The 15,380-nt window shown below is 47.2% G+C and overlaps 1 protein-coding gene across 2 annotated transcripts in view; it reads right to left on the reverse strand.

Annotated features, from left to right (window-relative positions):
- The window catches only part of PKNOX1 (PBX/knotted 1 homeobox 1), a 74,548-nt gene that overhangs the window by 58,445 nt on the left and 723 nt on the right, over positions 1 to 15,380 (reverse strand). The gene's annotated exons all lie outside the window — the stretch shown is intronic.

A 15,380-nucleotide genomic window follows, 5' to 3' on the forward strand; every position in this document is an offset into this window, starting at 1 on the left:
ACTCTTAAATTTTTAATTTCAATTTCCATGACGCTCTGCTTGATAAAAAAACAGTGTTCAATTTTTTTTTTTTTGAGGCAGGGTCTGACTCTGTCGCCCACACTGGAGTGCAGTGGCACCATCCTGCTCACTGCAGCCTCCACCCCCGTCACTCAAGCGATCCTCCCACCTCAGCCCCCAAAGTGGCTGGAACCACAGGCATGAACCCCCCACACCCGGGTAATTTTTGGATTTTTTGTAGAGACGGGATTTCGCCATGTTGCCAGGCTAGCCTCAAAGTCCTGAGCTCAAGCCCTCTGCCCTCCTTGGCCTCCCAAAGTGCTGGGATTTGTGAGCCACCATGCCTGACCATGATTATGAACTATACCTGTAAATGGTATGTTAATATCCCTCTAATGCTTCCACCTTGAGTTCAGCTTGTCTAACATTTTAAATCTGCTTTTTGGCTGGGTGCAGTGGCTAACACCCGTAATCCTAGCACTTTGGAAGGCTGAGGCAGGTGGATCACTTGAGGTCAGGAGTTGGAGACCAGCCTGGCCAACATGGTGAAACCCCATCTCTACTAAAAAATATAAAAATTAGCCAGGCATGGTGGCATGAGCCTGTAATCCCTGCTACTCGGGAGGCTGAGGCTCAAGACAATCATGTGAACCCAGGAGGTGGAGCTTGCAGTGAGTCAAGATCACACCACTGCCCTCCAGCCTGGGTGACAAAGCGAGAATGAGAAAAAATTGGAACAGAAACATACATTTAAGTAATCAAGTAAGAACATCCTCAGGCAATGTTATCCTTACCAGTCAAAAGATCCATGAGAAAACTGTCACAAAAGCATTAAAAAAAAAAAAAAAGAGGTTGGAGATAGGCCAGGCCGAGTGACTTACACCTGTAAGCCCAGCACTTTGGAAGCCCTAGGTGGGAATATTGCTTGAGTGCAGGAGTTCAAAACCAGCCTGGGCAACATAGTTAGACCCTTTATCAAAAAACAAAACAAAACAAAACAAAGAGTTAGAAATTATTCAGTCTCCTTTTTTTAAAATTCCTTTTACAGAAGAAATGCTGAAAGAGACATTAAACAGAAAGAGGAGGGGATGAGGGAGAGTATACAAAGAAAGAGGTCCTGAGAAGCTAAAGACCGGTGAGGGAGGTCCTCATCGAGCCTCCAGGGTCCCCAGCCTGCAGACCCCCACCAATGTTCCAGGGACCAGGCTCCCACTTATCAACCCACTCTGCTTCTGGGCCATCCCTGACCAAGGAGCCTGCCCTGCTGTCCAAGCCGGCTGGGGGATCAGCACAACTGCTCTGGGTGAGGCATGGGAGTCATAGGAAAGAATATGACCCTCCATGGTGACTGTCAACAAAGCAGGTTTCCCAGCGCTCAGTGAGAACTAGTCACTGAAGCAGAGTTCTAGATTTCAGCTGTTAGAACTACTCACATATATTCCTTTATAATTCTAATGGTGATTTAAGAGCTATTTCTGGGCTAGGCGTGGTGGCTTATGCCTGTAATCCCAGCACTTTGGGAGGCTGAGGCAAGCGAATCACGAGGTCAGGAGATCGAGACCATCCTGGTCATGGTGAAACCCTGTCTCTACTAAATACAAAAAATTAGCCGGGTGTGGTGGCGCATGTCTGTGGTCCCAGCTATTCAGGAGGCTGAGGCAGGGGAATCGCTTGAACCCACGAGATGGAGGTTGTGATGAGTCAAGATCGTGCCACTGCACTCCAGCCTGATGACAGAGCAAGACTCTGACTCAAAAACTTAAAGGAAAAGAAAAAAAGGCCGGGTGCGGTGGCTCATGCCTGTAATCCCAGCACTTTGGGAGGCCGAGGCAGGCAGATCACGAGGTCAAGAGATTGAGACCAACCTGGCCAACATGGTGAAAACCCATCTCTACTAAAAAATACAAAAATTAGCTGGGTGTGGCGGCACACACCTGTACTCCCAGCTACTCGGGAGACTGAGGCAGGAGAATTGCTTGAACCCAGGAGGCAGAGATTGTAGTGAGCCAAGATTGCGCCACTGCACTACAGCCTGGTGCCTGGCTACAGACCAAGACTCTATCTCAAAAAAAAAAAAAAAAAAGCTATTTCTTTAGGCTCTGCTTTTACAGAGACAACACTGAATGCCAATCACAGCAAGGCGTGAGTCCACTGAAGGAGAGCAGCTCACCAAATCCCCATGTTTTCTTCATATTTCCCAACAGTTCTGCTATTTGATTCCATTTAGAGCCAGGCCAGCTTTGATTTGGTCCAAGTAAGAACTGAGGACTTGCTGGGTGCAGTGGCTCATGCCTGTAATCCCAGGAGGGATTTGCGAGGCTGAGGCGGGTGGATCACGAGGTCAGGAGTTTGAGACCAGACTGGCCAGCATAGTGAAACTCCATCTCTACTAAAAATACAAAAATTAGCCAGTCATGATAGCACGTGCCTGTAGTCCCAGCTACTTCAGAGGCTGAGGAGGGATAATCACTTGAACCTGGGAGACAGAGGTTGCAGTGAGCTAAGACTGCGCCGTTACACTTTAGCCTGGGTGACAGAGTGAACCCTGTCTAAAAAAAAAAAAACAAAAAAACCTGAGGGAGTAGGAGGTGTGACCAGCAAACATTTTCTGTAAAGGGCCAGAGACTAAATATTTCAGGTTTGTGGGTCACATATTGTCTGTATTGCATATGCTTTCTTTACAGCTCTTAAAAAATGTAGAAATCATTCTCAGCCCTAGGAATGTACAAAAAAAGGTCAGTGGGATCTGGCCCATACGCCTGTGGTTTGCCAGTCCCTGACCAAAACTATAGCTGTTCAGAGACATGATCCTTTTTAAAAACCTGACTAAACTTTATTTTCCTCTTTCTAGTACCCAGGAGTCAGGAAATCTGAGTACACTTCTTTAAATCCACCTGAAATGTGCTCTCTAACTCAGGTTGGTGACACTATCCTGTGTACTGTACTCTAATATACTCAATGCTGCCTTGCGGAGGAGTCCACGCAACCCCATCCCCTGGCTGGGTGCCGTGCCTAGCAGAGGACCATCTCCCACAGTGCCACCTCTTAGCTGCTACCCAGAGCGGTGCTGACTAATGAGCACCCACAGTTCCACTGGAAAGTCTAGGGTAATTCCAGTCTAGCAAACAGTAACACCGAAGCATTTATAAAGGCAGAAAATGACTGAAGACCACACGACAGTAAGGTCCAGAGGCTGCATCTCTAGTCTTGTATTTGCTACCAGCCCTCCCAAAATACCTTCTCCAGGACGGTGTTCAGGACGCTAACTATACATCACCACGGCTGAGTTTTCACTTTGCGTGTGAGAAGTTTTAGGCAACTGTGGCTCAGAAACCACAAGCCAGTTGTGCGCCTGCCTTCTACCCTGGCTTCCACAACTCCTATTCCAAAGAGGTGTTCAGTCAATAAATGACTCATTCTGAGGGAAACATCTGTCAAAAAATCCCTTTATTTTTCAAACAAGGTTTGGGGAGCTATCATTTGAACTGTAATATTCAAATAAAATCATAGATAGTAAATCCTGTTAAAATCTGTATCAAAAAGTATTTCTAACCCAAAGGTCCACATATGTCCCCTAAAGACAAAACAAAATTCTAGTATCAAATATTCTTATCAAAGGCATTTTAGCCGGGCGCGGTGGCTCAAGCCTGTAATCCCAGCACTTTGGGAGGCCGAGGCGGGTGGATCATGAGGTCAGGAGATCGAGACCATCCTGGTCAACATGGTGAAACCCTGTCTCTACTAAAACTACAAAAAATTAGCTGGGCATGGTGGCACGTGCCTGTAATCCCAGCTACTCAGGAGGCTGAGGCAGGAGAATTGCCTGAACCCAGGAGGCGGAGGTTGCGGTGAGCCGAGATTGCGCCATTGCACTCCAGCCTGGGTAACAAGAGCGAAACTCCGTCTCAAAGAAAAAAAAAAAGGCATTTTAAGGTTTTTGCATTTTTTTTTTTTTTTTTTTCTGATACAGAGCCTTGCTCTGCTGCCCAGGCTGGAGTGGAGTGGCATGATTTCGACTCACTGTATCCCCCACCTCCCAGACTCAAGAGATTCTCCTGCCTCAGCCTTTGAAGAGCTGGGATTACAAGCACCTGCCACCGCACCCAGCTAATATTTTTGTATTTTTAGTAGAGATGGGGTTTCGCCATGTTGACCAGCCTGTGCTCAAACTCCTGGGAAAGTGATCTGCCTACCTTGGCCTCCCAAAGTGCTGGGATTAGAGGTGTGAGCCACCACGCCCGGCCTGCAATTTGTTTTAAGGGACTCTGAGCTGAACAGTCTATTACAGCTGGTAAATTTAATTCACATCAAAGCTTTAAGACCCAGCACTGTGAAAGGCCGAGGCAGGCAGTTTGAGGTCAGGAGTTTGAGACCAGCCCGGGCAACATGACAAAGCCCCATCTCAACTAAAAATACAAACATTAGTCGGACATGGTGCCTTGTACCTGTAGTCCCAGCTACTCAAGAGGCTCAGGTCAGAGAATCACTTGAACCCAGGAAGTGGAGGTTGCAGTGAGCCAAAATCACACCACTGCACTCCTATATGGGTGACAAAGTGAGACTCCATCAAAAAAAAAAAAAAAAGGGAATAGAAAATGGGGGGCTCGGCATGGTGGCTCACCCTTGTAATCCCAGCACTTTGGGAGGCTGAGGCGGGTGGATCACCTGAGGTCAAGAGTTCGAGACCAGCCTGGCCAACATGGTGAAATCCTGTCTCTACTAAAAGTACAAAAATTAGCAAAGAGTGTGGTGGCGCACGCTTGTAGTCCCAGCTACTCGGGAGGCTGAGGCAGGAAAATTGCTTGGGCCTGGGAGGCAGATTGCAGTAAGTGAGATCACGCCACAGCACTCCAGACTGGGCGACAGAGCAAGACTCCATCTCAAATTAAAAAAAAAAAAGAAGAAGAAGAAAATGAGGAATCCTAGCCCTTGGAGGCAAGGACCCCTTTCCCACAGACAGCCCCTCCCTCAGGCACTGCCTGCACTGGGCACACGCGCTGTGGAAATGGCAGCTGCACTCCCTCCTTGCCCAGCAGCCACCCTCTCCTCCACTCTTCCTGTCAGCACTAAGCTGGGTGGGTCAGAGGGACCCCAGCTTTCAGATGGCGAAACACAGAAAGCATCAAAGCCTAAATGCCCAAAAGGCTCCACAACATCTCGCATGGCCATAAAATAATACAAAAAATTGGAATCACAAAACTGTATAAGAGACTTAAATTTTTAAAATGAGGAATGTGTGGATTATGCAAATGTTTTAGAAATTCATTAAAATGCCAACTAAAAACATAACACAAAATAGCTTAACTGAGTATATGTAAAAATGTATGCATACAGCCAAGCACAGCGGCATATGCCTGTAAGTCCCAGCTACTTGCGAGGCTGAGGCATGATTATTACTGGATTACTTGAGCCCAGGAGTTGGAGGCCAGCCTAGACAACATAGTGAGACCCTGTCTCTCTAAAACACACCGCACACATATGCATGCGAGAAACCTAATTCAAAAACGGGCAAAGGACTTGAAGAGCTATTTCTCCAAAGAAACATAAATGGCCAATGAACATGAGAAAATATGCTCAACATCACTAATTAGGGAAAGACAAATCAAAACGACAGTAAGATGCCACCTCACAGCTATGAGGATGGCTACTATTAAAAACAACAATAACTAAGTGTTGGCGAGGATGTGGAGAAACAGGAGCCTTTGTACTGTTGGTAGGAATGTAAAATGGTGCTCCTCCCTCATTGGGTCCTTGGGAAAATAAAAATAAAATTAAAAGGAATATAATATGGTACAGCTGTTGTGAAAAACAGGATGGAAGTTCCTTAAGAAATTAAAAACAGAATTCCAGTATGATCTAGCAATCCCACTTCTAGATCTATACCCAAAAGAATTGAAAGCAGGATCTTGAAGAGGTATTTGCACACTCATGTTCATAGTTTTATTATAGCCAAAAGATGGAAGGCACTCAAGTGTCCGCTGATGGATGGATGGATAAACAAAATCCAGTATATCCATACAATGGAGTACTACTCAGCCTTAAAAGGGAAGGAAATTCTGACACACGCTACAACATGGATGAACCTTAAGGACGCTATGGTAAGTGAGCTAAGCTGGTCACAAAAAGACAACTACTGTAGAATTCCACTTATATGAAGTCCCTATAGTAGTCGAATTCATAGAGACAGGAAGGAGAATGGTGGTTGCCAGGGCCTTTAGGGAGGGAAATGGGCAGTCAATGTTTAATGGGTATAGAGATTAGGTTGGACAAGATGAAGCGTTCTGGAGATGGATGGTGGTGATGGTTGTACAGCAGTGTTAATGAGCTTAACACTACTGAATTACACACTGAAAAATGGTTAAGATGGTAAATTTCGTTATGTGTAGTTTACCATAACAAAAAATTGGGGAAAAAAGAGCCAGGCACAGTAGTTCATGCTTGTAATCCCAGAACTTTGGGAGGCAGAGGAGGGCAGATCACCTGGGGTCAGGAGTTTGGGACCAGTTAGGCCAACATGGTAAAACCCCGTCTCTACTAAAAATACAAAAATTAGCTGGGCATGGTGGTGGGCACCTGTAACCCCAGCTACTTGGGAGGCTGAAGCATGCAAATCACTTGAAGCCGGCAGACAGAGGTTGCAGTGAGCCAAGATCACGTCACTGCAGTCCAGCCTGGGCAAAAGCAAGACTCCACCTCGGGGGTGGGGGGAGGGCAGGGGAAGGATGCACAAACATGTAACAAAATTTAGAAGAATGTAAAGTTTAGCAATTTAATGTTTATTATACTCATTTTTCTTGTCAAGTTGAATTCCTAACATTTTTAATGCAAAAAACATAGAAGCCTTCATAAAGTGTCTGAGAGAATATGTAACAAAACACACATCCTGTCGCTCAGGCATCATGTTCTGGAACTGCGATCACAGTATCTACCCATTCAGAGCCCCTTCTGAGTGACCCAACCCCACTGGCTGGCCCTGCTCAAGGGGGAACTCCCTTGTTCAGGTGGCAGCAGCCCACTCCTCCCCAGGCACCACTCCCTGGACCAGGCAGCCCTCCAGCACCCAAAGCTAGTCCCCAGTCCACTGGTCAGCACCTGGGGGGTGGTGTGAGGGGAAGGGGCTCAGGCACACTCTCTGAGGTGGGTGCTGGGAAAGGGAGAGTACAGGGCAGGTAAGGCTGGGTGAGTCCCCCCTGTGGGGGGACAGTGTACAGATGGAACTGACAGTGCAGAGCAACCACCAAACTGAAGCAGAAGGCCAAGAGCCCTGGTGTGCAACCAGATCCCGCTAGAGCACAGACCATGGTTCCCTTTGCCCAGGGGCCCAGCAACGCAGTGTTCCAGGGATCCCACAGATTCCTGTTTCCCACCACCTACCCAACTTTAGCCTGCTGCCAGCTAAAGTCACCCTGAGAACCCGACTAAAACAGCCAGTCATTCTAGTGCCAATCACAGACGGGAAACAGTACAATTAGCTGGGTGTGGTGGCATGTGCCTGTAGTCCCAGCTACTTTGGGGGCTATAGTGGGAAGATCACTTGAGCCCAGAAGCTCCCTGCTGCAGTGAGCCAAGATTGAGCCACTGCACCCCAACCTGGGAGAAAAAGTGAGGCCCTATCTCAAAATAAAATAAAATAAAATAAGCTGCTCTGTCCTGTTCTCAAGTCCCTGAGGCATGGCCTCAGAACCAGAGCTTTAAACAGGAGCTTTATACCGCACGCCAGACAACACATGGACTCAATTACCATACTGCCTTCTGTGCGAATCTTCCAGAAACAATAACTAAACTGGCAGGGACTAACAACCCAAAACAAGGAGCTACCATCTGCCAAGGGCAGGAGCAGGCCAGGCTCCAGACTTTGCACACTCTCGTGAGCAGGGCACCGCCGGCACCAGGTCTGCTGGCTCTTTCCACCGAGGACCATGACTCTCAGCCCTTAAGTGCTTCTCCTAACAGTTTCCAGACTGAACTTCTTCTATATGACATGCCCACTCTACATGTCTTCCTAAACAGTGTACACAATCAGAACCATCGGCTATCCACTCAGAGCTGCAGACTGATGCAAGCCAGCACTCCCCAGGGCCTGCAGCCTCTTCCTTCACCCCCCCCCCAATGAGGACGCACACTGTTAGGCTTCGAGTTCCCCTATCTGTGCTGGTTTTTATTTCCTTTTCTCTTTTGTCATCAATGTAATTATTTGAGGAAGTAAAGAACACATATATTCCTATGAAAGGATAGACTGAGAGTAAGTCAAGTTGGTATTTGTGAACATGAATGATAAAAGGCAAAAACTTCTAGCTGAAATGTAGCACTCCTTCAATTACGAAGGCAGACAAGCCCGGGAGTTTTAGCAAGAACAGCAACAGGATTTTCCAAGGCATGAGAGTATCAGAAATCTCATCACTCCTCCCAAAGGGATTACCAGAGCCAGTGCTCAATCTGGGTTACCTAGCTAACCGATGGGACTACCACCAATTTGGTTCAATACAGTATTTGATAACTGTATTTCAAAATAATTTGTTCTCTTCTTAATCTATTTATTTCCTTTAAAAGGCTGTTTCAAGCAAACATGAAAATTTAAGGCACCCCCTCCCCCATCAGGGTCTATACTTTGTATCACTTTAGCAGTTTCAGGCTTTCCTTCTAAACAGTTTCAGACAGTTTTAACAATTTGCAACAAAAATGTAAGCTGCAAATAGGATGTTACTTATCATTAGTAGCAACTTTCTATTTTTTTTTTTTTTTTTTTTNCCCAGGCTGGAGTGCAGTGGCACGATCTCGGCTCACCGCAACCTCCGCCTCCTGGGTTCAAGCGATTCTCCTGCCTTGGCTTCCCGAGTAGCTGGTATTACAGGTGCCTGCCATTATATCCTATTAATTTTGTATTTTTAGTAGAGACAGGTGTTAAACCACGTTGGCCAGGCTGGTCTCGAACTCCTGACTTCAGGTGATCCACCCACCTTAGCCTCCCAAAGTACTGGGATTACAGGTGTGAGCTACCGTACCTGGCCTCATAAGTACTACTTTTCTAAAGTTACTGCCAGAGAAACGTAACTACATATAAACTAGAGTACAGGAGCCCCAACAAAATGTGTTATACCCAGTATCATTAACCATATAACCTGCTGACACTTATGCACAGAATGTTAATCCTGGAAATAAGTCATACTTCACTGACCATGTTTCATCAATTCTAAGGCACACTTTTGCTTTTTTTTTTTTTGTCCTTCCTTTCTCCTTCCTTCCTTCCCTCCTTCTCTCCTTCCCTCCCTCCCTCCCTCCCTTCCTTCCTTCCTTCCTTCCTTTTCTTCGAGATGGAGTTTCGCTTTGTTGCCCAGGCTGAAGTGCAATGCTGTGATCTTGGCTCACTGCAACCTCCGCCTCCTGTGTTCAAGCAATTCTCCTGCTTCAGCCTCCTGAGTCGCCGGGATTACCCGCCACCACACCCAGCTAATCTTCACCCTCCCAAAGTGCTGGGATTACACGTATAAGCCACTGCGCCCCACCTAAGGCACACTTTTAAATGTCTGAAGTGGAAAAAAACCATGTCAGTAGGCACTGGGGGCATCTTTAGCGGTATACCACACTGGTGTACTTCAGATACAACAGACTATAAGCACCTCATTTTACTGCATTTTGCTTTATTGCACTCAGCAGATATTATGTTTTCCACAAGTTGAAGATTTGTGGCAGGCTCTGTATGGAGAAAACAAGCCTATTGGTGTCAGTTTTCCAAAAACAAGAGCTCACTTTGTGTCTGTTACATTTTGGTCATTCTTCAGTATTTCAAACTTTGTCATTATTATGTCTGTTATGGGGATCTGTGATCAGTGAGCTCTGATGTTCCCACTGTATTTTATTGGCATGTCACAAGCCTGTATTAGACAGCGAACTTCACAGATAAATGCTGTATTCCAACTGCTCTACTGACCAGCTCTTCTGCCCATCTTTCTCCCTCTCGTTGGACCTCCCTACTCTGTGAGACACCACTATATTGAAATTAGGCCAATTAATAACCATACAATGGCCTCTAAGTGTTCAGGTGAAAGGAAGAGAAACACCATCTCCCACTTAAAATCAAAAGGCAGAATGTATTAAGCTTGGTTAGAAAGTCATGTCAAAAGCCAGGAAAGGCCAAAAGCTAGGCCCCTTGCATCAAAAAGTTAGCCAGGCTGGGAACAGCAGCTCACACCTGTAGTCCCAACACTTTGGAAGGCTGAGGCAGGAGGGCTGCTTGAAAGGAATCACCATTCTGGAAAGGAACTTAACAGATAGCCTAAGCAACATAGTGAGACCTCACGTCTAAAGAAAAAAAAAATTGGGGGAGAGGGACAGAGTTTTGCACTTGTTGCCCATGCTGGAGTGCAGTGGCATGATCTCTGCTCACCACAACCTACACCTCCCAGGTTCAACCGATTCTCCTGCCTCAGCTTCCCAAGTAGCTGGGATTACAGGCATGCGCCACCACACCTGGCTAATTTTGTATTTTTTAGTACAGACAGGGTTTCTCCATGTTGGTTAGGCTAGTCTCAAACTCCCAACCTCAGATAATCCACCCACCTTGGCCTCCCAAAGTGCTGGAATTACAGGCGTGAGCCACTGTGCCCAGCCTACAAAATTTTTTTTAAAAATTAGATGGGCATGGTGGCACATCTCTGTAGTCCCAGTTACTCAGGAGGCTGAGGTGGGAGAACCACTTTAGCCTAAGAGGTCAAGGCTGCAATCAGCTATGATCTCACAACTGCATCTGAGCCTGAGCAATACAGTGAGACCCTATCTCTCAAAAACAAAGTTCTCCAAGGCCAGGCGCAGTGGATTGCGCCTGAGGCTGAGGCAGGAGGACCACTTAAGGCCAGGAGTTAAAGACCTACCTGAAGACCTACCTAGACAACATAGGGAGACTTTATCTCTTTAAAAAAACAAAAAAGGGGCTGTGTAGGGCACGTTGGGAGCCAGATGTAAGGCTGAGTGCACCACAGGGTCGTGGGGTGAGCCTTATGCTGTGCTAAGGCACAGGATCCGAAAAATATAGAGACAGGACACAGAAGTACAAAGAAAATGCAGCTGGGCTCGGGAGGCCATGCCACCTGTAAGCGGAGTTAGGCAAGGCCGGCGAGGGCAGGCTGGCGAGCCAAGGCTGGCAAGGCCCTGAATGTCCAGAAGCATGAGTATTTATTGTGTATAGGTTAGCGGGCAGAGCATTGAGTGAAATCATCTTTAAGGATAGTGATAGGGTAGAGAGCAATAAAACATAGGGTCCACCCCCATTAGGTCACCTAGACCAGGAGGTGGACAGCATGCAGCAAGGGGCCCGTTCCCACGAAGGCAAGGGCCCAGTTCCCACGAAGGCAAGGGCCGTGTGCAATAAGGGGGTACAGTGTGTGATACTTCTATCTATGGGAAACTACTTCTAAGAAGATTTATAGAAGGATGCTTTAAGTCACATAGCAGTGACAGAGCTGTCAGGGTTACTGCCACCTTCTGGCAGCTTCCAATGGGTTCTATGGGAAGATGCTTTTCAAGCAGCACAGTAGCAAGAGCTGATAAAGTTCACAGTCACCAAGGTGGATTGCCGTTCTGAGGGCAGCCTTCCGCAAGAACTGGAGCAAGGTCCTACAACTCCTTTATCAGGATGAGTGGCTCTCACCCCAAGCCTGCCAAACAGCGGGTATCTTTACGATACTGAACGCTGCTGCCTGGGCCATGGATTCTTGTCCTGGTATAACTGTTTTTCCCAGATTCATGCTCTGCACTGTGTCTGCTCCAGGCATTTCTCCAATTATAAGCTGCTTATTCCTTAATTCATGCTCTGTACTGTGTCCACTCTAGGCATTCCTCCGATTATGAACTAAGATGTAATTATAGGTATATATGTAGGGAAATATTCTTCAGGCACTCATACTATCAACTATTATATGATTATATATAGAGGGTTATATAAAGGGATTCCTCAAGCCCTATTTCTATAAACTAATATATGATTATGTAAAGGATTATATAAAAGGAAATAGCTGAGTAGTAACACTATAAAGTGAGATATTCCTCAAGCCCTAACTGTGCCAGGGTTCTGCTTAGATCTCATTCCTCGATGCCTATATGGGGGGTTACCCACAGGGCTAGGCGCAATGGCTCACACCTGTAATACCAGCACTTTGGGAGGGCGAGGCGGGCAGATCACGAGGTCGAGGGATCAAGACCATCCTGGCCAACAGGTGATACCCCTTCTCTACTAAAAAAAAAATACAAAAATACAAAAATTAGCTGGACATAGTGGTGCGTGCCTGTAGTCCCAGCTACTCAGGAGGCTGACATAGGAGAACTGGAGGCAGACACTGCAGTGAGCCGAGATCAAGCCACTACACTCCAGCATGGTGACAGAGCGAGACCCCATCTCAAAAAAAATTACATGCCTGTAATCCAAGCACTTTGTGAGGCCGAGGTAGGTGGATCATTTCAGATCAGGAGTTCAAGATCAGCTGGCCAACATGGCGAAACCCCCTCTACTAAAAATACAAAAATTAGCCAGGCATGGTGGCTCATGCCTGTAGTCCCAACTACTTGGGAAGCTGAGGCAGGAGAATCACTTGAACCCGGGAGGATGCAGTGAGCTGTGCTGAGATCACACCACTGCACTCCAACCTGGGCAAGAGGGCAAGACTCATCTCAAAAAAAAGTTTCCTTTAAGTTCCTAAAGGAAATTAAAAGTGCTACCCCAGTGAACACACAAATAAGAAAATGGTCAGGCCTGGTGACTCACAGCTGTAATCCCAACACTTTAGGAAGCTGAGGCAGGCAGATTACTTGAGGTCAGGAGTTCAAGACCAGCCTGGCCAACATGATGAAACCCCATCTCTACTAATAATTAAAAAAAAGTAACTGGCACAGTGCTGCAAACCTGCTATCCCAGCTACTCGGGAGGTTGAGGCAGGAGAATTACTTGCACCCAGGAGGCTGAAGTTGCAGTGAGCCATGATCATACCACTGTACTCCAACCTGGGCAACAAACAGTCTCAATAAAAGAAAGGGAGGGAGGGAAAGAGAGTGAAACAGCCTTATTGGTGATATGGGGAAAGTATGAGTGGTCTGGATAGATCAAACAAGCCACAACATTCCCTTAAACTGAAGCCTCATCCAGAACCAGGCCCAAACTTTCTTCAATTCTATGAAGGCTGAGAGAGATGAGAAAGATGAGGAAGAAAAGTTGGGAGCAGCAGAGGAGAGGCTGGTTCATGAGGTTTACGGAAAGAAGCTGTCCCCATTAACGCAAAAGAACAAGGTAAAACAGCAAGTGCTAACTAAAAGAAAAGCTACATCAGGTTATCCAGTAAGTCTAGCTAAGATCACTACTTCTGCCTATAATCTGGAAATGGAATAACACATTACTGAACATTTTAAGCCCACTATTGAGATCCACTGCTCAGAAAAAGATTTCTTTCAAAACAGTACTGCTCATTGACAATGCACCTGGTCACTCAAGAGCTCTGACAGAGAGGTACACGGAGATGAATGCCGTCTTCATGTCTGCTACCGCCACATCCATTCTGCAGTTATGGGGCCGAGACGTAATCTTGATTTTCATGTCTTAATTATTTAAGAAATACATTTTGTAAGGCTATAGCTGTGGTAGTGATTCCGCTGATGAACCTGGGCAAAGTAAATTGAAAACCTTCTGGAAAAGAGTCACCATTCTAGATGCCATTCATGATTCATGGAAGGAGGTCAAATGACGACACTAACAGGAATTTGGAAGAAGTTGAGTCTAACCCTCATGATGACTTAGAGGAGTTCAAGACTTCAGTGGAGGAAGGAACTGCAGATGTGGTGGAAATAATAAAGACTTGCATGGATAAGCAAAGACAGTGGTTTCTTGAGATGGAATTTATTCCTGGTGAAGACGCTGTGAACACTGTAGAAATGACTTAGAATATCACATCAACTTAGTGGATAGCAGTGGCAGTTTGAGAGAATAGCCTCCAACTTTGAATTTCCACTGTGGTGAAAATACTATCAAAACAGCATCACATGCTACAAAGTAGTCTTTCATGAAAGGAAGAGTCCATCAGTGCAGCAAACTTCACTGTTGCCTTATTTTAAGTAACTGACAGCCACCACCACCCATCAGTCAGCAGCCATCCACAGAGACAAGAATGTCCACGTACAAAAAGAGCAGGACTCACTAAAGGCTCAGATGATCTTTAGTACTTTCAACACTAACGTATGTTTTAATTAAGGGAACCACATTTTTATAGATATAATGCTCGCTACTCCACACTTTAAATAGTACTGCATAATTACAACTCTTATATGCACTGAAAAACCTAAAATTGAGTTGTGTCACTTGCTTATTGCAACACTGTTACCGTGGTGGTACGGAGTGGAACTCAAATTATCTGAGGCAAGCCTGTGTACAAAGGGAGGATTCACAAATCACTCCATGCTAAGTAAATCGCACTGAGTGATGAAAGGCTCATTTCAGTCAGCCTGCCACCTTCCAAATTCATCCATGACAAAATGCATGAGCATCACCAATAACTACACTGGCAAGGAGGTTCACGTTTCACCGGGATTCTCGTGTTTAGAGAAAGCCTGTTTTTCAGTATGCCAGGAAAAATCTAAAAGCAGACCTAACTAAAGCTGGGGGTTTCTTCCATCCCGAAGAGGAAAGCACCCGCTTCCTAAGGAAAAATGATCTCCTGTTTTGACACGCAAACTCTTAACCTAACGAGTCGCAGAACCCCTCACACAGGTGGAGCCCCCGGAGGGCCGCAGCCCCGCGTCGCGCTCAGCCCTGCCTGCCCCGGCCAGACCTCCGGGGGCCTCCCGTCACGAATCCGCCCTCGGAACCCAGGCCCTAACTGGTCCGCTCGCAGAGCCACTGTCCAAATAAGGCGTTTCGAGAGCCACGGGGATGACACACAAAGGGGACTCCGGTTTCTTTCTTCGTGAAGTGACACGCTGACAAGTGTCGGCATTTCAAGCGCTTCCCTCCCGAGGAAGGCGCAAACCCACCGGGCGCCCGGACCCTGCCGGCACTTCCTGTCATCCATTTCCACGACCCGGGTGACAGAAGCCGCTCTTCCCACCATTCTCGGGACGCCGGGGCCGCTTCCCAAACACTGCGAACAGCGCGCGGTCCCGGGCTGTTCCCGCGCGGCGCCCAGCTGAGGGCCGCGAGTCCCACCGCGACCACTGCCCGCAAGACCCGCGCGCTCGCCACGACCAAGGCAGGGGCCGGGGTCGCGGCCGCCATTTTCCTGCCTGCGCTGCCGCGCGCCCCGCACCCTCCGAGCAGCCCCGCCGGCCCGGAGGACCCCTAAGAGGCCGAGGACCCGCCCGGCCCCACGCGCGTCGCCCGCCCCGCCCCGCCGCGCGCCCCCGGCCCC

Source organism: Cebus imitator, unplaced genomic scaffold, assembly GCF_001604975.1.
Source record: "Cebus imitator isolate Cc_AM_T3 unplaced genomic scaffold, Cebus_imitator-1.0 Scaffold112, whole genome shotgun sequence".
Lineage (NCBI taxonomy): Eukaryota > Metazoa > Chordata > Mammalia > Primates > Cebidae > Cebus > Cebus imitator.